General features: G+C 37.5%; 2 protein-coding genes across 2 annotated transcripts in view; one reads left to right on the forward strand and one right to left on the reverse strand.

Moving 5' to 3' along the window:
- Positions 1 to 23,522, reverse strand: part of LOC129765026 (glucose transporter type 1) — a 647,147-nt gene that overhangs the window by 615,492 nt on the left and 8,133 nt on the right. The gene's annotated exons all lie outside the window — the stretch shown is intronic.
- LOC129765027 (uncharacterized) overlaps positions 1 to 23,522 on the forward strand; it is a 254,261-nt gene that overhangs the window by 227,598 nt on the left and 3,141 nt on the right. Inside the window, exon 8 of the transcript XR_008741331.1 lies at positions 20,374 to 20,528. The gene's annotated coding sequence lies outside the window, so the exon portion shown is untranslated. The remainder of the gene's footprint in view (positions 1 to 20,373; positions 20,529 to 23,522) is intronic.

The following is a 23,522-nucleotide window of genomic DNA, read 5'->3' on the forward strand; positions in this document are numbered from 1 at the left end:
ATCGGGACATCGGTAAGATGCTGGGAATCGTCCAATCCACGGTCAGCAGAGTACTAAAACGATATTTCGAGAACCTAACCATCGACCGAAAGGTGAAGAACGGCAAAAATGGATGCTCCGTCAGTGAAAAATATCACAAGCGCGTAGTTAAGCAGTTTAGACGTGATCCGAGAAGTTCGGTCCGGGATGTCGCCAATAAGCTGAATTCGTCAAGTTCATTCGTCCAGCGGACCAAGCAGCGGGAGGGCCTGTGTACATACAAGGTTCAGAAGGCTCCTAACCGCGACGAAAGGCAATACATGGTGGGGAAGACGCGAGCCCGGAAGCTGTACACCGAAATGCTGACGAAGCCGCATTGCCTGGTAATGGACGACGAAACCTACGTCAAAGCGGACTTTCGTCAGCTGCCGGGCCTGTTGTTCTTCTCCGCAGAGGACAAATTCAGCGTTCCGGAGGAGATTCGCAAGCAGAAACTATCCAAGTTTGCCAAAAAGTACAAGGAGTGGCAAGAGATCTGCTCTTGCGGAAAGCGGAGCGCCCCCTTCGTGATGACCGGCACGGTAAACGGGCAGGTTTACCTTAAGGAGTGCCTACAGAAGCGCTTACTACCACTATTGGAGCAGCACGAGGGCCCGACCATCTTCTGGCCGGATCTCGCTTCGTGCCACTATTCAAAGGACGTGTTGGAGTGGTACAAAGCCAACGGGGTCACCTTCGTGCCAAAGGAAATGAACCCGCCCAACGCGCCGGAGCTTCGCCCAATAGAGAAATATTGGGCGATTATGAAGCAGGCCCTCCGGAAGAACCCAAAAGTTGTCAAATCGGAGGCGGACTCCAAGAGAAAATGGATTTCTGTTCAAAAAAAACTACAACCTGATGTTGTACAGAACCTTATGGACGGGGTAAAGGGGAAGGTGCAAGCATACGGGCTTGGGCTCGAAGTATGAATAAAAAGAAAATGCCAAAAGTTGTTGATTAGTTTTTATTTTACTGTCTAAAATTTTCAAAAGGATCGGTCTACTGGGCGAATTTCTACAGCGTTTTTTCCGTGATGCAATTTGATGTGAAACACCCTTTACAATATGTTTCGAAAGTGGATAATGCAGAAAATGACGACGGAGATGAAGATCGTTCCAGATAAGAATCATTCTGTTGCATATAATCTGTTTACATCATAGCAATCGATTACCTAAGGCGAATACAAAAGAGGACATGGCTTTCAATCTTACCTCATGATAGCTATAGTCACACAACTCACACTCTGGGATACCGCAAGAGTTCATCGGTGTTCACTAGTGTTGATTTATTTAGATTCACCTATTAAAATCAAGTAGCACAGATTGCCCCTCTTCCATGTTCCATTTCCAATTCAAATATTAGCTTCTTCGATGTCACGTTGCATCGAGAGAAAAAAGAGTATAAATTGACCGCTATGAGGATTAGTTACACTCCAGATAGCGATCAGTCAACACCATGTGTTAAAGGTGAGAGTTAATTTGGAAATATTACTGCTTTGTCTATTGCTTGCGCCGCTCAGTGCATGCATTCTGAGCAATGAAATACGCATTTTTTATCCCATTTGTTCATTTATTTAGGCTCATTTAGCTGTAACAGAGCCGGATTTTAATCGTGTACATGTTACATGTTTTACCATATCTATAATTTGTAAATTACATAGTGGCCATTTTCAGACGTAAGAATTTCTTCTGTACAACTGCATATGATACATTACACAGTAGAAATTTAGGCATAAGAGTATTCCTTCTGTTCTTCCATTGTTTAGTTAGACCGGACAGCGGAGACAGTTGATATGATCATTTTTGGGTTATTAATAACACAACAGTCCGATGTATCTTGCAGAGCAGAGCAGTTATATGGATCAATCTTCATTCGACCGTGGATCGATCTCAATCACTGATGATTGTTTCGTGGACGTTTTATCGCGGAAGGGATTGCGTTCATAGAATGGAAATGGTTTGAAGTCAAACTGAAGAAATATAGAACCAACATCGTTAAATAAACTGTCTCAAATACTATTGTTTCACCGTACATCAACACAGCATCCGTCTCCAGACGACGTAGAATTCGAATGTACCATAGAGCAACTAATTGAAATTCATGTTCTCATCATGTCACAGTTCCGTACCATAGCTTCTCTGCACAGCATCCACCCCAACTCTCCGCTCCCCGACAATCGATCCGAAAGCGGACTGGGGGGTGAGGCAACCCAAAAAAACGAGGCATGTGAGAACGTGATTGCAGATATGGGAGTCAAGCAACCAGCAGAGCCCAAAACTGGGTAAGCACTAGATGCCAACCAAAAATGGTGCAATTTTTACTCCAGCCTCGTCATCCCTCTTTCCGCATTCGCGCGCGGTCCTCTTTGTTGTCCCAGTGGTGACTACTGAATGGAACACGGCCACTGAATAAAGTACTTTTTTCACCCTCTCCCCTCTCTCTCTCTCTGTCTCTCCTACGCTGTCTCTAACTCTATGAACAGAGTTAATTTCGGTTCATCCCATCAAAATCCCGCGCCACTCAACGTCAGCCCGGCCACCCTCCCGGAGGCTGTTGAGGGGAGGTTGAGCTGTGATGGATGCAATGGTGTCGCTGCGAATGTGTGTGTGCGCGCTCTCTAGTAGACATACACATAACGTTAGTTTCGGACAGTTGATGATGGCAGGTTTCGCCGCTAATAATGCCACACCCGGGCTATCGCATTTCCGGCGCGGTGGTGTCCTGTGAAAGAGAGCGGTGCCGAAGATTAGCTTTTTCGGGAGGGTAAGCCATTTGATCTCGCGCACATGGGGTGCTGATAAATGGCCGCAAGGATAAATGAAGGGTGCGGACTTAATTTGCCTGTCTGATTATACTGGAAGTCATCAACACGGGACACGGGCACTATTCAACATCATCACGATGACCGGGTGTGTTTGCGGATGTGTGGTTTTTTCATTGATATCCCCCATCAGCGGCGGCGGGTGGGAAACACATGTCCTATTCATACTATAGCGAGCGAACAAGGAGAGGAGAGGAAACACGCGGTGGCTTTGTGTGACATAAATTGTCAATTATCACACGCCGATACGGTTGGGTGGATAAACGTGATTAATTTACCAAGACGTTCCAGGTGATCTATTGAATGGTGACAACGACAACGGGACAGGAGATGGGGGAGGAGATTGAACAGGAGTATATTCTCTAGCGATGACATGGTTCGGATGATGACTGGTTGTGATATGTTTGTTCTGCCAGGGAACCTTATTACGGTATAGATTATTTCATCTTATCATAACTGACCATGTTGTTCAAGCCAAAACAAACATCGAATTTAATGAGGGTTCGTATTTGATAACTGTGCTGTGTGAAGTGTTATCAGTGTTATCTGTAAACATACATGATTTCGCTGAATTTGCATAAACAACTTCGACTACCGTAACTTCAGTATGACAATCCGGTAACTAATACCGTTTAAATCGGAGCCAAACATACCGCAAGAGTTCATCGGTTCACTAGTGTTAAGTATTTTTACCGCATTCACTTTTTAGAATCGAGTAGCACAGGTGACTCGAGCCATTTCACGTCATTCGCCACGTGGAAAAGGTTGAATATGTGAAAGAAATACATTTTAGACTACGTTCCCCTTTCAATATGGGGGCCCGGGTGTTTCGGGTGGAAAAAGTTTATAGATTCTGAACTATAATATCATGAAACTCTTGGAACAATGAATAGATTTTGATCCCTAACACACAAATCAATAAGATATCGGATATCACCAGTATTGTTGATTTTGCCTAAGACATACATCGAGGAAATAGTGAAATAAGTAAACAATGTAACAATTTTAGGTTTTTCCGATTCTATTTGCCCCTCACATAATTTACAATGCAACAAGCAAAATTTTTCCATGTTCCAGTTCCAATTCAAACGTTAGCTTGCATACTGTGGATTGTTTCTCCGATGTCACGTTACATCGAGAGAAAAAAAAGTATAAATCGGACGCCCTGAGGATTAGTTACACTCCAAATAGCGATCAGTCAACACCATATGTTAAAGGTGACAGTTAATTTGGAAATATTATTGCTGTGTCTATTGCTTGTGTCGCTCAGTGCATGCACTCTGAGCAACAGTCTTCCGAAAAACACTTACACATGTCCACGCGATGTGAAAATTCCGTGTTTTTGTTTGAACTCGAACATGATTTTCGCTAGTGTTGAGTGTCTATCCCAAACACGAACAATGATACACAAACATAAACATGTGAAATCAAACACGATGTTTATAATTCAAGAACATCATGTACAAACATTTCACCAGATGTCGCAGTATTCATTGCTTTCGTTTCGTTTCTTTTCATACACGGAAAGAAATTATTCATCCCAAAACATTTCTTCGTAGAATACTTTTTTTACAGAAACGAACCATAAATTTAGTTCGCATTACAAAAATTGCACGAACTAAGAGGCTATGAGTTCATGCACATTGTGCAAGTTTGATTAAATAATCCTTGGTTTCGTACAAAGAAAACATTCTCTGAATAGAAAATAGCTTTCCATGAGATTTTTTTGCGCGCATGTTGGCAATTGTAGTCTGCGGAACCGACTGCACAGCGGGCGACGTTGTTCAAATGTTGGCCAAAGAAATAAATACCCAAGAATTAGTTTTGGATGCAGCCTTCAGCGGTATACAGCAGAACCAGCAGAGAAATCTCAGCGGCTAAAACACACCGTTAAGGTGAAGGTGGAAGCTAGCCACAAATGGCTACCACCAGTGTCTTAGAATATCAACAATTTTCAAATTTTAAAAGTTCAAAATAAATTTTATATGGCGAGACGGTAGCAACGGCATATGCAGAATGGATACAACGAGTGGTTTTAGCTACCGTCAAGTCATCTGCGACATCGGGAATTTCATAAGGTATTTCCGATTACGTCATCCGGCAACTGCAAAACCCAACCGCACACAGCAGCCTCAGGTTAGAAGTTAACAACAGCTGATATTCATTTGGCTGAAATGAAATTCAGTTCTGACGCTTCCGATAATCAAGATGAAAATGACACTGGGTGGAAAAAATAAACAACAAAACATATTGAAGTACAAAAGTTCATTTGCTCATATTGAATGGTTGCCTGGATCTGTCATTTTTATTTTCGTTTGGAATATATAGGTTTTCTATGCAACCTAGCCTGAAAATCTGTGTATTTGATCTTAGCGAAGATGATTTTTTCCAACACTGGCTACCACAATGGCGCTCATCTCTTTCATGGTGGGGGGGGGTGTAGATGAAAGAGATGAGCTCACCCCTCGCCTGAAAATCAATAATTTAGCGAAACAGTGTAAAGAAAATAATCGTTTTCGCACACTTCCCATCAAGTAATTTCAACGAATCTCTAATCGATTACTCACAAGATATTCAATTTTCATCTGCTGTCGCACTATATAGTGAAAAACATCGGCAAACTCGAGCTAGTGCTCTGAAAGTTAAATTTTCATTGTTCGATCTTCGGCAATGGTTTTGTTTGTATTGTTGAAAGCATCGTTATTTTTTCGACACTGATGCCAGACAACATCATCGAAACAGCTATAAAAACCACTTAATAAAATGTTATTCCTGAGTCATAGCGTTTTATGTCATGAAAATCAATAGAATAAAATTGTGTTGATATCAACACAATTATTATGTTTACGTTTAATGGGTCCATAATGTGAGTTTTAGCAACTTTAACATTGGATAATAAAATTGTATTGCAGAGCTCGGAACACTGCCACGGCTGCCTATGCTTTCAAAAACAGTAAACGGAGAAGTATTACATTCAATCGAAATGCGTCGGCCAACGAAGAGAAGGGTTAAGGCTCTCCAACGTGAATATGTGAAAACAATACGATCAACGAAGGAAAATATTAAGAAAGTTTCAACATCGAGTTATTATGCGGAAGAACTTGTTAATACAAAAAGAGCCCCAAGTCGCATGTGTTATAAATTTGCTCATGTTACGCTCGCATGTAATCAGAATTTTACTTCATATGCAAATGCACCTTCTATATATATTTATATTTGCAATTGTTCAGCGGAACATACATTTTACTTTAGTATTGAATTGTAATTTTTTTCAAATGTATTCAAAAACTCGTATCAATGAAGCGCCACACAGTCTGATAAGTGAATTGATCTATTTACGTGTGCTTTGCTCTTCTCTCACAAACACTATTACCCCATTTTTACACGTGGGATTACCTATACTACAATGGCTAGCTTCCACCTTCACCTTAAAGAAAATTGCGAACTCTTTTATATGAGGATATATTGCTGGCCCTAACATAATTTTAAACGTTTAAAAGATTCTCTTCTCATCAGATAAGGTGTATAATTACTATCGAAATCAATCGAGGGTGATTAATTTAATTGTGCACATCATCATTGTTTTCCTTCCTCGTTTGATCTATGACAGCGTGGTTCGCGCACAAACGAAACCCATACTGAGTTCCACTATTCGTCGAAGGTCTCCCATCCAAGATGGGATAGTCAGTGTTCCAAGCTTTATGTAAAAACATCGAATGCATTTAAAACTTTTCGGAAACATGAAACCATTGAGAATTTTCAAACGTATTTAGCCCTTGAAAATTAATTCAGAAACTTGATCAAAGAGAAAAACGTGCTTATTGGTGAAATTTCGTGGGAGGTTTGTCACGAGAAACGTCAATGAAAAAATTATGGAAAGTAGCTCGAAACATGAGAAATCGCTCTTCATCGAATGAAAGCGAAGAATATTCACATCGATGGATTTTTAATTTTGCACGGAAGGTTTGTCCCGATTCCGCTCCCGTGCAAAAAAATTGTTCGAGATATACCACAAGGTAGGTAAGATCTTGATTCCGAGTTTTCGATGGTCGAATTCTCTCTTGCTCTCCTTTCTTGTAATAATTCGGCTCCAGGAACGGATAGAATTAAGTTCAACTTGTTGAAAAACCTCCCTGATGTGGCGAAACATCGCTTGTTGAATTTATTCAATCGGTTTTTGAAGCATAATATTGTTCCAGATGATTGGAGACAAGTGCGAGTTATAGCTATTCAAAAACTCGGAAAACCCGCGTCCGACTTCAATTCGTACCGCCCAATAGCAATGCTGTGATCTTGTTTCGCCTTGATCGATGGGTTGAAACGAATGGCCTACTCTCAGATACACAATATAGGTTCCGCAGGGGTAAGGGGACGAATGATTGTCTTGCGTTGCTGTCTTCAGAAATTCAAATGGTAATCGCCGAAAAAAACAAATGGTTTCAGTATTCTTGAACATAAAGGGGGCCTTTGATTCTGTTTCAATAGAAGTTTTGTCAGGCAAATTACACTCTCGGGGTCTGCCAGCTCTATTCAATAACATGTTATATAACTTGCTTTGCGAGAAACATTTGAATTTTTCTCACGGAGATTCGGCAGTAAGCCGGGTCTCTTACATTGGGCTTCCCCAGGGCTCATGTTTAAGCCCCTTTTGTACAACTTCTATGTAAGCCACATTGACAATTGCCTTACACAAAATTGCAGCCTAAGACAACTTGCAGATGATGGAGTGGTGTCTATCGTAGGGTCAAACGAATCCGACCTGCAAGAACCCTTACAAAATACTTTGAACAATTTTTCAACCTGGGCCATTGGTCTAGGAATTGAGTTCTCCACGGAGAAAATAGAGATGGTGATTTTTTCTATGAAGCATAAACCAGCAAAGCCAAAGCTTCAACTTTTGGGTAAACCGATCACTAATTCTATGTCATTCAAGTATCTTGAGGTATGGTTCGACTCCAAATGTACTTGGGGGCCCATATTAGGTATCTGAGTAAAAAATGCGTACAATTACCGGCTCATATCCAATCACTGTTCGTTAGACGCGCTACTCTTTCGTTTTAATCTTGCCGATAGCAATATATATGCTTGTGGCCAAGGTTATCACGACATCGAACACGTTGTTTGGTCGTGCGAGGTGTATCTTGTCACCAAATCGAACTTAAAAAATTCCCTTCGTGCCCGAGGAAGACAACCCAATGTACTGATGAGAGATGTCCCAAATATATGTTTTCATTAACACTTTCGTCGCTCAGAGCGATTCGATCATGTTTCTTGCGGGGTCCAAATTCAACTCTCGGTGCGCTAGACAAGTAAGCGGGCAACGATAATAATGAATTCGGATTCGATTCAGGATTAGTTTTCTGTTGAATCCGAATGAAATCAACTGACTGCTGATTGGAAAACTGATAAAAATAATTTTTCAGCCAATTGTACAGTGTTGCCAATGATAATAAAAAATTAAATTCAACCGAACGTATTTGCTCTATATACTATATTCGATGACGATGAATAACTGCAATTTTATTGGAGAATGTGGAATATTCTGTTCAATCTATTGCGAAGATTCTGTGAATATATCATACCAAGAACATATACCACTTTTATGGGAAAATAATCGGCATAAACTGTATCACATTTGGGAACTCCGACTTTTCACGTTATTCGTTTTCATTGTTCTTTGCGCTTGATAGGTAAAAAGCCAAAAGAAGAAGCAAGTTACTTTTTTTTTGAATGAGAATGAGAATAATAAGACCCATTCCAGCGTGACGTGACAACGGTTTGACTCACTGAAAACAGGGTTTTTCTCGTTTCCATGTATAAATCACACGATTTCCAAATGGTAAACGATTTTAAAGTGAAATTGAGAGAATTTCCCACAAGAATCTGCAGTTGGAGAATATTTTGCAGTTGAATTCGCTTGTTGCCAGCCCAATACTTTTGTGACGTGACAACACCTGTCTTTTTGCGGGTTCCGACCTTTGAACATTTATGTTGTATTTTCAGTTCCGTTTCAAAACATACAAATAAACTTTGTTCTATGATTTGTCAATGAAAAATGAAGGTAGATTCCTGTATACTCAGTTTTTAAAAAAACTCACAAGAACATGCATTTTGTGACGTGACAACGCGCTCTGTGTGAATTAACAGTCTCCACGAAGTGTTGTCACGTCACACAATCAATAAGTTTTATTATATAAGAATTGCACCGTATTGTAGCAAGCGATATACTATTTTTTATGTTTCTTTATCACTCTGAATACCTTTTACTTTCCTCTGAGATCTCCCCTTCCCCTTCCAAAAGTCCTAACGCAACCGGTGGTCCTGAACCTACCCTCCTTTGTAGCTCAGGTACGGTGATTCCTACTGAATTTCCAATAGTGTCAAATGAAAGGCGTGATAACGCTGAAAATGAAATAATATGGTGACTTTTTTCTGGTTCTCTTCATTCTAGCGTTTTAGCGCCATTTTACGTTCTTATTCCTTCAAAAACAGAGAAGAAATATATTCGACCTGTGTGCAAAATGAGTTCTCAGTTCTTTAAGATTGTGAAACATCGATAAACAAGGCAATTTGAATTGTTTGTGGTATTTTCATCAAAATAAGCTATATAAATTGAATCTACCTGTTACCTGTAATACACGGTTTGTCTTTATTTGAGAGAAGTCGGGGTGGTCCTAAACCGGCCTCCAGTTTTATATCGTGATTGTTAACACGTTCACTCTGGCGCTTGCCATCAATGGCTAGCACAATCCTGGTTCATCGAGTGGCGCTCACTACAGGGGGAACGCATTTGATTTTGCCATAAGAAACTTTTAATAACTTTTTGTATGCATCCGCGCACATACCTGTGCAAGGGCGTTTATGTTTGCATGTTGAAGATGACTTTGACTTTGACGTTGACTTTGATCGTTGATCGTTGATCGTTGATGTTTGCGTGTGCATTTGTATGTACACTTTCTTTGTATAACTCCACACATGTCGCTCTAAGGCTAAGTTCTTTCCACTCAAACATTATCTCCCTCTCACTTAAATCCTATCTCTCACTATCAAACATTATTTCTTTTTTTTTTATTCCTCTTCGCGCACCCATGGATATATGCCAACATTACCATTCACGATCGTATTGTGGGATTTCATGCAATTCTGGGTCTTTTATATCCGTTTTTAATGAACCGGAAGTCACCATCCTCGATTCCAAAATGGCATCGGAATACGATATTCGACTTCCGCGGTAAGCCCATATCGTATGGTGTTTCCATATTTTTTTTAGCATTCAATACTAGCATTCAATATCAGCAAACCGGAAGTTGAAATAAGATTATAACTTATATTATGGAATCTACGTTCATATATTGTCGATAAAACATAGGAGAAAGATCATTTGTATGTTTTGAAACGGAACTGTAATTAATTAAATTGATCATTAATGTTCAATAGTCCAAACCAGCAAAAAGTCAGGTGTTGCCACGTCACAAAAGTATTTGAATGACAACAAGCCAATCTAACTATAACATATTCTCCAACTGATGATTCTTGTTAGAAATTTTCTTAATTTTACTATAACATCGTTTAATGTTGTGTGCTTTATTCATGAAAACGCAAAAAAAGTGTTTGTAGTGAGTCAAAATGTGGTTACGTCACACTGGAATGGATCGTATACTTTTCGTGATGTGACAACAACTTCTGGAGACAGTTGATACTCCTCTATTTGTGGACCAAACCAAACCAAATTTTGAGGGTTGTTGACCTTCATTGTTTTCTCTGAGAGCATAAAAGCATAAAAATGTTTGAACCTATGTTCTATGAAAGTAGGTATATCCATGAAATAATCTGGACCTATTCACCTAGAGTAGTCATTCGAATTTTCTCATACGTACAAAAACGTAGTAAGAAACACACAACGTTTCACATATTCAGGTATGGTTTTGTTTGGGGTGGCATATTCCCAGGGTCAAAGCCACAAAAGGAACACATTGAAGGGCAACATGTGATAAGGTATATCAGATCCAGAAAAAATAACATTGTAAGTCCTTATCCGGTTGTGGCTCATTTTGCCCCAAACAACAAAATAATTTCGAATGCTAATTAATCGCTGAAATCAAACAAAACATCTGTTTAGCTCTAATCAAATGAACAGTCGTTCAAACTGATAATTTATCGAAGATATCAGGTCGTGTAGCTTAATTTTCACGGGAAATTCCTTAAATACGATGCACACAAAATTACGTCGGAATGGCTACGCGTGCGAGAAATTTCTGTTTCTTTTATTTTTTTTTCCTACATTTGACAGTTTCATGCATAACAGGGTGTCTTCATAACAGGGTATAGCTTCATATGTTCTAAGAATAGGACAATCAAGAAGCATCGATTGGTTTTTAGTTGAATTATCGCAATTTGAGCACCGGTTCATTTTACCAACCCTGTTCATTTGACCGCATTTCCCCTATGTAGGTTGTATGTATTGTATGTTTTATATTTATGTTATGTATGTATTTTCGATTTAAATGAAATTAATTTTTGATTCAAATGAAATGAAAATAAAGAGATAAAATGCATTTTGAAAGAAAAACCATGTTACATATTTAACAAATTTGGAACCGATCTGATTGAATTTGCATGAATTTGTAATAGAATTCAATTTTCTCCTAACACCAGATTCGAAATTTGGTTCTCTGGTGCATAACCTCATGGAATGGGTCATAATTGCGCAACTCGGATAGCCCCAAATTTTTTTTTTTCTTAGACGCACCTGTGTTAGACGCAGCATTAGAAGAAATGTTTCGAGTATTATCTAATCGAGTTCCGATTCGGATATTCAGGCACTATACGAAAGTGAAGAGATATAGAAGATTTTAACATTGTTTTTGAGAATGATTTTTTAACAGTACATTCAAAATGTGATTTTTCGGTTTATTGATTTCCCAATAACTTTGTCTAATCAGATATCTGGTTTTTGAGTTACAATTTTTTGAAAGAAAGATCATTCATTTTAATTGCCTTTTTAGAAAATCGGTCGTAATTTAAATTGTTCATATAATAATAAAAATTGTAATTTAGATAGTTTTGCACCAAGTTTCAAAAAAATCGTACAGGATCGGGTCAGCAGCTTTGGTGTGGAATTGCCCCTGGGGTCGATTTCGGTTTCCCAGGGGTCGAAAAAAACGAAAATTGATTCTGGGGGTCGACGGGGTGTGAATATCGACCCCTATAAAATAACATAAGTTCTTATTTGAAATATTTAAGATGCTCCATAAGTTGTGTTACGTGAATCACCTTGTTATAAGAATGACCAGGGTTGCCACATTTGATCCTGTAAAATTTTCATAAAAAATCTGTATCAAAAAAATAACGAAAAAAATTGAAAGGTTCATTTTCATTCTAATTTAAAACACGCTTTTCTTGAAACCATATTCGGCAAAATGATGGAAGAACTTCCGGAACGGTCCATCCGATTTCGATGAAGTAGATTTTTCCGGATTCGCCACTAAATTTCCTGTCATCGTACGTAGGATTTTCTTGATATTTTGAAAATTAAAATTTTGGTGAATGTTTTTGACTCGATTTGTAATGTCAAAAATGTAATTTTTTACATAAAAAAAATTGCCATTTCGTCCAAAAATAAATATTCTGAAAAAATTCTACGTACGATGACAGGAAATATATCCAAAACTACGTAAAAAAATCATTGGTTGAAATCAGTGCACTAGAAAAATTATTTTCTTGTTGAAAAAAATCGTGAAAATCACATACTTTTTATGATGTTCATAATGTACTACCCCCTTAAGTCATATCAATACAACAAAATAAATCATAAAAAAAGTTTTCTCATAGAAAAATTGTATGATTTTTATACGTGGTTTTGTTGAACTTTGCTTTTCTTAAATTTTCCGTCAATTTCATCCTTGATGCTCCTCCTTGAGCCGATAAATAATTCTATGCTTTTAAAATAGAGTTCATCATTGTGGAAGCCAACCGATATCAGAACATTGTTTTGTTGGCATTGGGAAGCGAGAATATTCGCTCAACACACGCTGATGAAAGTGGAATTATCAAAAAATGTCCCAAAAATTTCTTTAGCTGGAATGGAGAAGTGAGGTGCCATTTCATATGGTTCAACATTTTTATAAATCAAGTTACATATCTTCATGACTCAACGATAAAAAAAACAAAGTTTATTAGTAAGAAGGTAGACAGAGAAAATGAACGGTAATTAATTTAACATTTGAATTTGAAAAAATAACAAATTCTGTATCTGAAATTTGGCGAAAAATCTGTAAAATACAGAATATTCTGTATGTGTGGCAACCCTAAGATTCACAATATCTTAGTAGAAAACATTATTGATGTATATTATAAAAACTCTACAAGACGATGAGTGTGCACAAGATGAAATTATAAAAGTACAAAAAGTGCAAGATGAAAAATTCTGCAAGTAAAAAAACCTGAACAAGTTCGTCAAAATAATGTGTTTGAGCGTACGAGTCCGTCAGGCATGTTCAACATTTTTCTGTATTTTAAACATATACACGAATATACAGGAAGTAGGGATTGTTAACCGGTTCTAGCGTTACCGGTTTTACCGATAATACCGGGTCATTTTTCATTACCCAATTACCGGTAATTTCGGTAATTTAATTTTTACAATAATATTTGCCTTTATGCCGCTTCGAAATATTACTCGAGAATCAAAATAAGATCGAAAAAACACAACTGGTAGTGCAGCGCTGATTCTAGGACCTCCGAACTTCAGCTTCAGAGCTGCTCAATCTGAAGACAAATTTCAGATAAGTTTCAGCGACGAAGAAAAGACAGCGATGAAGCCCTCGAACCAGTTCTCATCGCCGTTGAACTGCTATGGCTGAAGAACTGCACCCTTTATGAACCTGACGTCGGATTGCAATTTATGTTAGAAGAGCTATCGGAGCAACCATCAGAAATTTCGAAACAGCTGCTTGGAGCCCTGAAGGAAAGGATAAACGTTTTGTATAGGCAGATTTGTTCGCGTATATGAATAATCATTCTGCTCGTGGTCGTGACTAGGTTTGGGCGATCTTGTACCGATGTATAGAAGACCGATCTTTTCCATTTCGATTTTTTGGATCGATTCTTTGTACTCGAAAAAATCGCGAAAAACGATTTTTTTCTTCCGATTTTTTCGATCTTAGAAAAACTTTTTATAGATTTGTTTTTCAGTGTAGCACGGACGGATTTCATTTCATTTCATGCTAGCTGAGTTCTGAACAAATACCAGTTGTTGAATTTAATAATGTAATAATTTTCAACTAATTTATTTAATTAATTCCATGACGTTTCAAGATGAATGCTCTGGGAAATGCAATTTTTCTGAGCTTTTTTGTTGCCTTCATAATGAGTAACAAAATTAAATGTCTTTGATGTTTGAATAGAAATATAAAATTTGTATTCCATGTTTAAAGAAAAGACGGCTCTCATATAGAGTAATTAAAGAAATTGTAAAAAATACATTTGGTTTTTCAGAGATCGATTCTTTGGTACCGATTTAATCAGTGGATCGATCCATACGCTGTTTAGCAAATTGATCTTCTTCTAAAGAGCGCCCATTCCTAGTCGTGACATAATAAATGATGACTTCGGCGTCTTCTATCAAATGTCATGGAATGCATTGATCAAGCAGGCATTTGAAATCGTTCGTGACTTCAGACTTCATTAGCAGGACAACAAGAGGAAAAAAGTCCATTGGACGATGGAGAACCTGCAGAATAGTTGAGCATCAAGAGAAACCTGAACGACGATTGGAGCAATCAAAGGTATTAACAGGGCATCATTTGTGCTCCCTTGGCCGAGTGGTTAGCGTCATAACTAACATGCCGGGTGTTCGGGTTCGATTCCCGTTCTGGTCGGGGGAATTTTTCGTCAAAGAAATTTCCTCCGACTTGCACTGTGATCACGCGTATTCTAGAGCTTGCCACTCAGAATGCATTCAAGGCGTGTTATTTGGCATAGAAATCTCAACTAAGTACTAATAAAAATGACGCAAGTAATACTACGTTGAGACGGCGAAGTTCCTCTAGGAACGTTAGTGCCATTGAAGAAGAAGAAGAAGAGGGCATCAGAGGCAAATACATGACAATGGTATTCGATGCTTTTCGTACTGTACGCCCAACATCATTGAACTATGAACATGCGTTTATCTCTCCTGGAAATTTCGTTCATGAGATCCGATTAAGATCAGAAAACGATCAGAAAAATTAAAATTATTTGTGTCCCTAAGTAGTAGCAAAGTAGCTACTTAGTAGCAAAAGCTTGAAAATGTTTTCTTGTAAACTAATTATTATCAATAAAAATCGCTTCTTCAAGAAAATGGTTTATTTCAAAGTATTTTTTCACCGGTAATTTCAATTTTCATTACCGAATAACCGGTTACTGAAATTTTGGCACGATAATGCGATCCCTAACAGGAAGTCATCATCAAATTCATGTCGAAACATGCTCCTGATATTTTACTGTATAACAAGCTTGCCCTTAGGTTGCAAGTTCATATGCGTTTTGAAATACGTTGGAGCTTGAATGATAATGTACTCAACTTCTAATTTGATTCAAGAAATTACAAGGTATTTACATAGCTAAATGAAGTGAACTAGAATATAGTGATTGAAAAATAATTTAATTAAGAATAAATGTTTGGTCACCTATGTGCATGGCCTAACAAAATTGTTTTATTGAACCGTATTCTGATATTTTGGTAGTTGTGGATAGATTGATTTGCGATTTGAATGGTTTTATGATTCGTGAGCAGAGCTGCAATTTGTCATTGTCCCTGCATATATTTGGGCTACTATGACGACCATTGCAACATTACCACCAAACGACGTGCAACAAAATATAAACCGACAAAACAAATTCCTCACTCTTCGATACCAAATAGTTTGTCAGAGTGTGTTGACGACCAAAGCATGTTGCAAGTCAGTACCACATCATCCTCAAGACGGGAAATACTATATCACTTGATGTAATGGAAGTTTACACGTTTCCCAGGGTGCATTTGTTTACGTTGGGCTACCTGAATCGTTATCGTGTGTTCGACATAGTATTTGCTTCAGTAAATACCAGGAACAACAACCGGAACGAAAATCGAACCTTTGCTCGATGAGAATAAAATGCAGTCTCCGACAATCATCAATTCGATGCTGACAATTTTACCGCCTACTTGGTCGGTCGAAACGTATTGACGAAGCTCAGTAACTGGCAAATTGTTGCATCGTACTTCGTCAGTCACCATTTGACCAACATTTTTGTCAGTAGGATGTGACTAACGTGGCTCGTCAGTTGTCAGTGACATTGATGAAAAAATGCAGCTGTGTTCGTGAGTGGTTTGTATTGATAATTATTTATTAAACTTGATATTTACTAAATTTTATCTCTATTTATTTTATTGAATATGATGAGAATTTTTTTTCAGTATAGTGACTTTCAACGCTGGTTAGTCACAATAGTTCCATTTTTTTGATGAATGTCGGGATGTGAATTGAACTCGTGACCTTTTGCGTGAGAGGTGCGGATGTCACCACTACGCCGGATCGCCTCCGTGAGAAAATAATGTCAAGTTTTTTCATTTAACCACCTGCAATTTTTCCAATTAGGGTAAATGATCTTGGTTTGTCCAATTTGGGGTGTTTTTACGCAACTAGTAAATGCAAATCGATTTTTCTTCATGAAAATCACACATAATCGATACGAGTTTGGGTTTGTTGAAAAGCCCCAAGTCTCTCGTTGCTAATACTACTATATAAGGTTATTCAAATTTTTATGTTTTTTAACGATTTGCCTTAAAGAAGAATTATGATCATGGTTTGACCACCTCTGATAATGGTTTGCCCAAAAAAATTATCATGGTTTGTCCGGTTTTAGAAATCTCCATTTTTGAATGAAAACATTCGAATTCACAATTAGATGTTGCATTTATCATTGCTTGAGTTTACTGTCATCATATTGATTCATTCATTAGGCTTTCTTCAGAATATTGCCTTTTCTTGGGCATTTTAGAAGTGTTCACCTCAACACAATCAACACAGAAAACCCATACTTCTGCTATGCGCGAAGCACACCATAAACAAACATAAACAAACTGCAGCGCGCCAAGCGGTTGCCATAGAAATCATGTGGACAAAACAACATTATTGAATTGGACAACTCATGATCAGAATTGAGTTCATCAAAATGCGTTAATTTAATGGTTTAGCTATGTAAATCCGATACAAATGGTGAGCAAGCATGATGTTTACAATATTTATAAGTGTTGTAATCCAGAAAAGGTCTGAATGTGTGCCAAATAATCATCTGGTGATCGATTAAAAGTTAGCTCGAATGAGGGGCGCATTGACATAAATAGAAGGTGTATTTTATAATCTTTTAAAACATGTGATTTCGTAAAAATATATTATCAAACTACTACAAATCATGTAAAAGGCAATTTCATTTATATGTTTCGAAACATTCGAAGGCCTTATTTGACACAGGAGCGCTGAATTAGAGCATTCAAAAAAGTGGGCAAACCATGATCATATTTTCGACTGGACAAACCAAGATCATTTACCCTACTCAGTAAGAAAAAAAACTAAAGATATGATTTCCATGGAAATTTGGGGGTCTAAGGTATGACTTAATCCTGGGAAAGGGGTCTCTTGCCCAAAACAGTTTGAGAACCCCTGATCTAATGTGTTCTACTAGTCAAGCCTTTTTCACTTGATTGAAAAAAAACCCATATCGCCATTTTAGATTTTCATTGTCATAAACAACTATGTTCTAGTAGTCAAGTTCTTTCGTTTGAAACCCATATTAATGGGATTTTGATTGAATATGTAGTCCGCCATTTTGTAGCGGGCGCCAACTTGGATTTTCAAGATCATGGAATGCGCAGTTTTACAACGACAGCAGAGATAGAGGCGTGTTCCAAATTTCAGTTCAATCGGTCAACAGGAAGGAGGTTAACTTTCTATTGATATGGGACAACCCTACAGATAAACATGCAAATATGCTTACAATAGGCCATGCTTAATAAAACCGTTTGAAAGTATAGTATAAAAATTATATTTTTTATGTTTTTTGATTTTTTGATTATTCTGCAAATCCCATATTTACATTTATGTGCCTATTCTGTCAAATTCCGTTTAAAATTCCTATTCAAATTGAACGAGAAAAGTGTCACCCACATCTGGGTGACGGAGCATCCCAGGAAATACACCCGTCACCCAGTACATACTCAAGAATTCGGCTCCTTTAAACTTATGTAACTGAGCCTGTAAAAATAAACGAATTGAAAATGAAATCATCATTCGTTTCACATGGACAAAAAAACAAAAATTGGCAAATGAAACAACATTCTGTAAATGTAGGGTGATAATACAGTTCACATACACTCGATTAAAAATTAGAGAGGCACGGTGCATCACTAGAAACAGATTTACAGCTTTCCCGAAATCACTAAGATATCTCGATGTTGCACCTTGTTTTGTCTATTTTTTGTCGGGTTTAATTAGTAGTCATTTAGGCATCGAAGATAAGTACGGGGGAATTTCGATATAACGTACCCTCGATATAACGTCACTCGATATAACATACATTTTACCTCGTGTGGTGTACCTGTAAAGGCTGAGTAAATGCTGAATACCCTTGACATGAAAACGACTATACTGTAAGTGTAAATATATTGAATGAGAGTGAATAAAAGAAGTCAGTTTTTAATAAGTGAACTGAGCACGTGAGGTGTCACTCTAAAAGTTGTGTTACTTTTATTTATCACATAAAGAACATAAAAGTGGCCTCGTGGCCAGGGAAAAGTTTTGTTAAATCCTATTGACGAAAGTTTTTTTTTAGTGAAAAACTTAATTGTGGGTAACTGTTGAACAGAACACTAAAAGTAGTGTTCTCTTTAAGCGTTTTCAGTTTGTAAAGCTGAATGTAATATGTAAAAAAAAAGTCACAGGAGGGTTGTTTCCAAGACACGACCGCATAGTTGACGTAGGATTCCGTTAGGCTATCCGATGATTTTGAATATGTTTGAAGAATTATATAGTTAAACTCTATGATAATGATTTGGTGGCCTTGAAAAGGACCGTTTTGTTTGGTTGTTGGGTATTGTTTGTTCACTCCACCAGTGTTTATCGAGTGATGATGACAGAAGGATGGTAAACAGTCTTTGGATGGTGCGTGTCAGATAAAGGATACCGAAGTGGAACGAGATATGATGAAAACCGCTCTCTGTGATCCTAGACGAGATGCGAGATACTCACCAATGTAATATAAGATAATTACCAGTACCGAGCACAATTATCAATTTTTCTCATCAGTAAAAACATGTTTCTTCAATACAGAAAAAACATATTTGGAATAGAAAAGATAATTTTCTCTTATAATTTTTACTTTCTGAGTGTTTATTCAACCCAATGCGATTTTTAATTGGACTAACAACACCTAATACTCTACAATACTACTATGCTTTACATATGGGAAATCACTTTTTCTAATATTTCTTCACTTTTCTAACTTTTCTCGCCGTATAAACTTTCCTTGGGTGAAAATGAACACAACAAAACAGACAGCTTAAACCGAACGACCCGTTCTCGAGCGGGAACACACCTTGGTTTTTATTTATGAAAATTGAAATAAATCGTTTCATATATCAAATCATTGTTAACACAACTGCTACCATATACAATTTTACACTTACACTTGAGCTAAATTTTTCACAATACCCGATCGGTCATTGATATGAACCTTCTGGAAGCAACCAACATTAAAGTTTCAAATTTAAATTTTATTTGCTAGAATTAATCGCATCACTCACCTTACTTGCAATACAAAAATACCCCCGACTTGCATATATTTGCAATGCCGATTTCCCCCAGGCAGCTTGGTTTTGATGTCTCTGTTAGAGAACACATTTCGGTGGGAGCGAAAGCTCCCCCTACTTTCATGTATTTACAATGCTGATTTCTTCCAAGCAGCTTGGTTTTGATGTCTCTGTTAGGGAATACATTTTGGTAGGAACAAAAGCTCCCCCTACTTTCATGTATTTGCAATGCCAATTTCCCCCGGGCTGCTTGGTGTTGATGTCTCTGTTAGGGACCAGCCGCATGTGTCGTCAATTTCGACCAATCAGAAGTGGGTATTTATTTTAGGATAGGGGTTGAGATTTTTCAATTGTTCGATAGTTAGTTTCATGACATATATTATTTTCCTCAATATAAAAAATTGTTATGGAGTGCCGAAATCGATTGAAGCAAAAATTTAATCAATCCATCATGAAATGACTGAGCAATAAGTGTTTGAAATTGGACAATTTTCACGATGTGCCCGATTTTCGATTTTCAATTTGTACCCCAATATGTTCCCGAAAGACGTAATCCTACGTCAAAAAAAATCATTAAAGGAGAGGTGAAAACACATATAGAAAGATATATATTTTTTTTTTTGTTTCAATCTGTTTCATTTATTGTGTTTGATCCTTCTTTTGTTTGGTTATTATGTTAATTGTGTCTTTTGTTGTGTTCTTTTAGCCCTTCATCAGTGTACACAAAAGGACAACGGAAAAGTTCACTCACTGGCGGTGATAGCAATGAAAGTGCCGTGAGAAAGCTCTGAGAAAACCGAATTTGGCGAAAAGGCTTAAATTGGTGAGAAAGCTCAATTTGGTGGGAAAGACAAAAATTTGGTAAGCGAATTTTGTTTATTTTTTTTCTCGTATCGTGGTCGTGGTCGTGGATATACATATATTGTTTTTTATTTTCCTTTTTTTTTAATATCCTGAGTTTTGTGTATAGGCTATCATAAGCAATGGCATCAAATATGACCATCGACCATTGACCCATATGTTTTTGGTACCTCATTCTGTAACTGGGTTGAGCGGTTACAATTTTATTTTCAAGTCAGTAAGACTCCAAGGGAAGACAAAAAAGCTCAATTCATTTACCATAGTGGTCAACAAGTCTTCGATGAGCTTAAACTACTGTACCCTGGTGTGGATTTGAACCGACTTACATATGAAGAAATAGTGACGAAGCTGAAATCGAGATATGATAAATCCGAGTCAAGTTCTATGCAGCGTTTCAGATTCCATAGCAGAGTACAACAGCCAAATGAAAGTTTAGAGGACTTTATTCTGGCTGTGAAATTGTTGGCTGAGGAATGTCGGTTTGGTGAATTCAAAGAAATGGCCTTATGTGATCGGTATACTATGGATGTGTTCGATAAAAATCTTCAGAGACGATTGCTAGAAGAGTAAAATATCACGGTTACTTCAGTGGAAAAGATTATGTACACATGGGAATTAGCAGCTAGTAGATCAAAATTAATTAGCGAAACCAATCATCTGGGTCAAGTGGCTACTATTCGGGGCCCGATAAAAAACCGTTTGGGCTTCATAAAATCTCGGAACGAACAGCACATTATGAACAGAAGGAATAAAACATTTTGTAATAGAAGAAGTAGGAACGGATACGATCGTGGAAACAATGCAATATTGCAACTATTGAACAAGCCGCTTATTCATTGTAACCAAAAGTTGGTAGTAATTAATGGTTCAAAATTGGTCATTGAGGGAATGGTTGGAGAGCTTGTAAAATTTAGAGGGGTTGAAAAGTTTTTAAAATTGATTGTGATAGATTGCGAAAACGATTTTATTCCTCTTATAGGCAGACAATGGTTAGATGTTTTTTACTCGGACTGGAGAAGTTATTTTTCTGAACCAGAAAACGTTAATAACTTGAGTTTACAGACCAGTGTAGAGACAGTTGTTTCTGATACAAAACAAAAATTTTCTAATTTATTCACTAAAGATTTTATCACGCCAAATATTGGTTATAAAGCGGAATTAATATTGCGAGAAAACACGCCCATTTTCAAACGTGCTTATGATGGACCTTACCGTTTGAGAGACAGAGTAATTGCTTATTTAGATAAACTCGAAAAAGAAAATGTCATTACTCCTATTAAAACCAGTGAGTGGGCGTCTCGGGTTGTTGTAGTAATAAAAAAAAAATAATGAAATTACATTAGTTATTGATTGCAAGGTGTCAATAAATAAATTGATCCTTCCAAACAGCTTTCCCTTACCTGTGGCGCAGGATTTATTTGCTAATCTTGCAGGTTGCAAGCTATTTTGTTCTGTAGCCCTTGAGGGTGCATATACACAACTTTCCTTATCCGAAAAGTCGAGGAAAATTGTTTTAATTAATACAACCAAAGGATTATTCACGTATAACTGGTTACCTCAAGGGGCGTCATCAAGTGCGGCTATTTTCCAGCAGGTAATGGAGCAAGTTTTGGGGCAGATAGATGGAGTCTTCTGCTATTTGGATGATGTACTCATTGCTGGTGAGGATTTTGAAGAATGTCGAAGACGGTTATATACAGTACTGGATAAGTTAGTGAAGGCTAATATCAAGATAAACTGGAACGAGGGTAAATTTTTTGTGTCTACTTTACCATACTTAGGTCATATTCTGACTGAAAAAGGTCTACTTCCATGTCCTGGCAAGTTATCTACAATTCAGGGGGCCAAGGTACCGACGAATACTACAGAATTGAAATCATTTCTGGGCCTCATCAATTATTACAGTCGCTTCATTCCAAATTTATCATCTAAACTATATCACTTGTACAGTTTATTGAAGAAAAATATGTTAAATTTTTGTGGAATGAAAATTGTGATAAAGGTGGGACCAGAATGCCGCATTATGCGTCGCGTTGCGACAATTGTTCGTTGACACTTCATTTTAAATATGTGTGTTTCCATTTAATCGAACACAATAATGCGTTGCGTCATTAGCATCGTTGTACTAAACGCTAACATTTGTTCTAAACTGCTTGCGCCGAATTCGCGATGACAGTGGCATGGTGTCGACGTCTGGTGGCAACTTAAAATTAGGGCAATAATTTGATACCCAAACTCGTTAGTGTAATCTCTATCAGAGTAGAAGATACGAAGCCGGTTTTTAAATTCTAAATTTTGAATGAAAATTTTCACATCATGTTATTTGATTACTTGAAACACGTGTTTCTGACTTTCATTCAACCATATGGCTAAACAATTCCAACATTGCTTTTTGCATCATGATATAGAGTTTTATTCATTAACAATTTTCGTATGAGACTTTTGTACCACCTGCAAACAAAAATGTTTTTCATTTGAATAGAATACTAGTTTGATATGGAAAAGCTGATCTTCATTCATAATTTTAATTTTGAAAACGTGTTCATTCCGACTGAAAATCAGCTATTCTTTCACGCTTCCCTGAACTAGTAAACGAAGCTCAATGCCGCCAGCGCGGATATGTCAATGTGTTGTTTATAAAAACATTCAACTGATCCGTGAACTCAACAAGAACAAGATTTTCATACGAATTTTATTTTGTTTTTGTTTACATGAAAACTGGTGACGCGAATGCTAGATTGTGACTGCAAATCAACAGACTGCGTCGGGCGAATGTTTTAGTACAAAACGCAAGCAATGACAGCCGATGAGAAGCAACGCACAACGCGGCATTCTGTTTCCACCTTAAGGCTTTTAGCGATAGTAAATCGGAGCTTCTGAAGGCAAATTTGTTAGAGTACTATGATCCAAAGAAACCGATTGTGATTGTTTCGGATGCGTCTAGTTACGAAATAGGAGGCGTTATAGCTCATGGAATAGAGAGACCAATAGCAT

This window comes from Toxorhynchites rutilus, chromosome 2, assembly GCF_029784135.1.
Source record: "Toxorhynchites rutilus septentrionalis strain SRP chromosome 2, ASM2978413v1, whole genome shotgun sequence".
NCBI classification, from domain to species: Eukaryota; Metazoa; Arthropoda; class Insecta; order Diptera; family Culicidae; genus Toxorhynchites; species Toxorhynchites rutilus.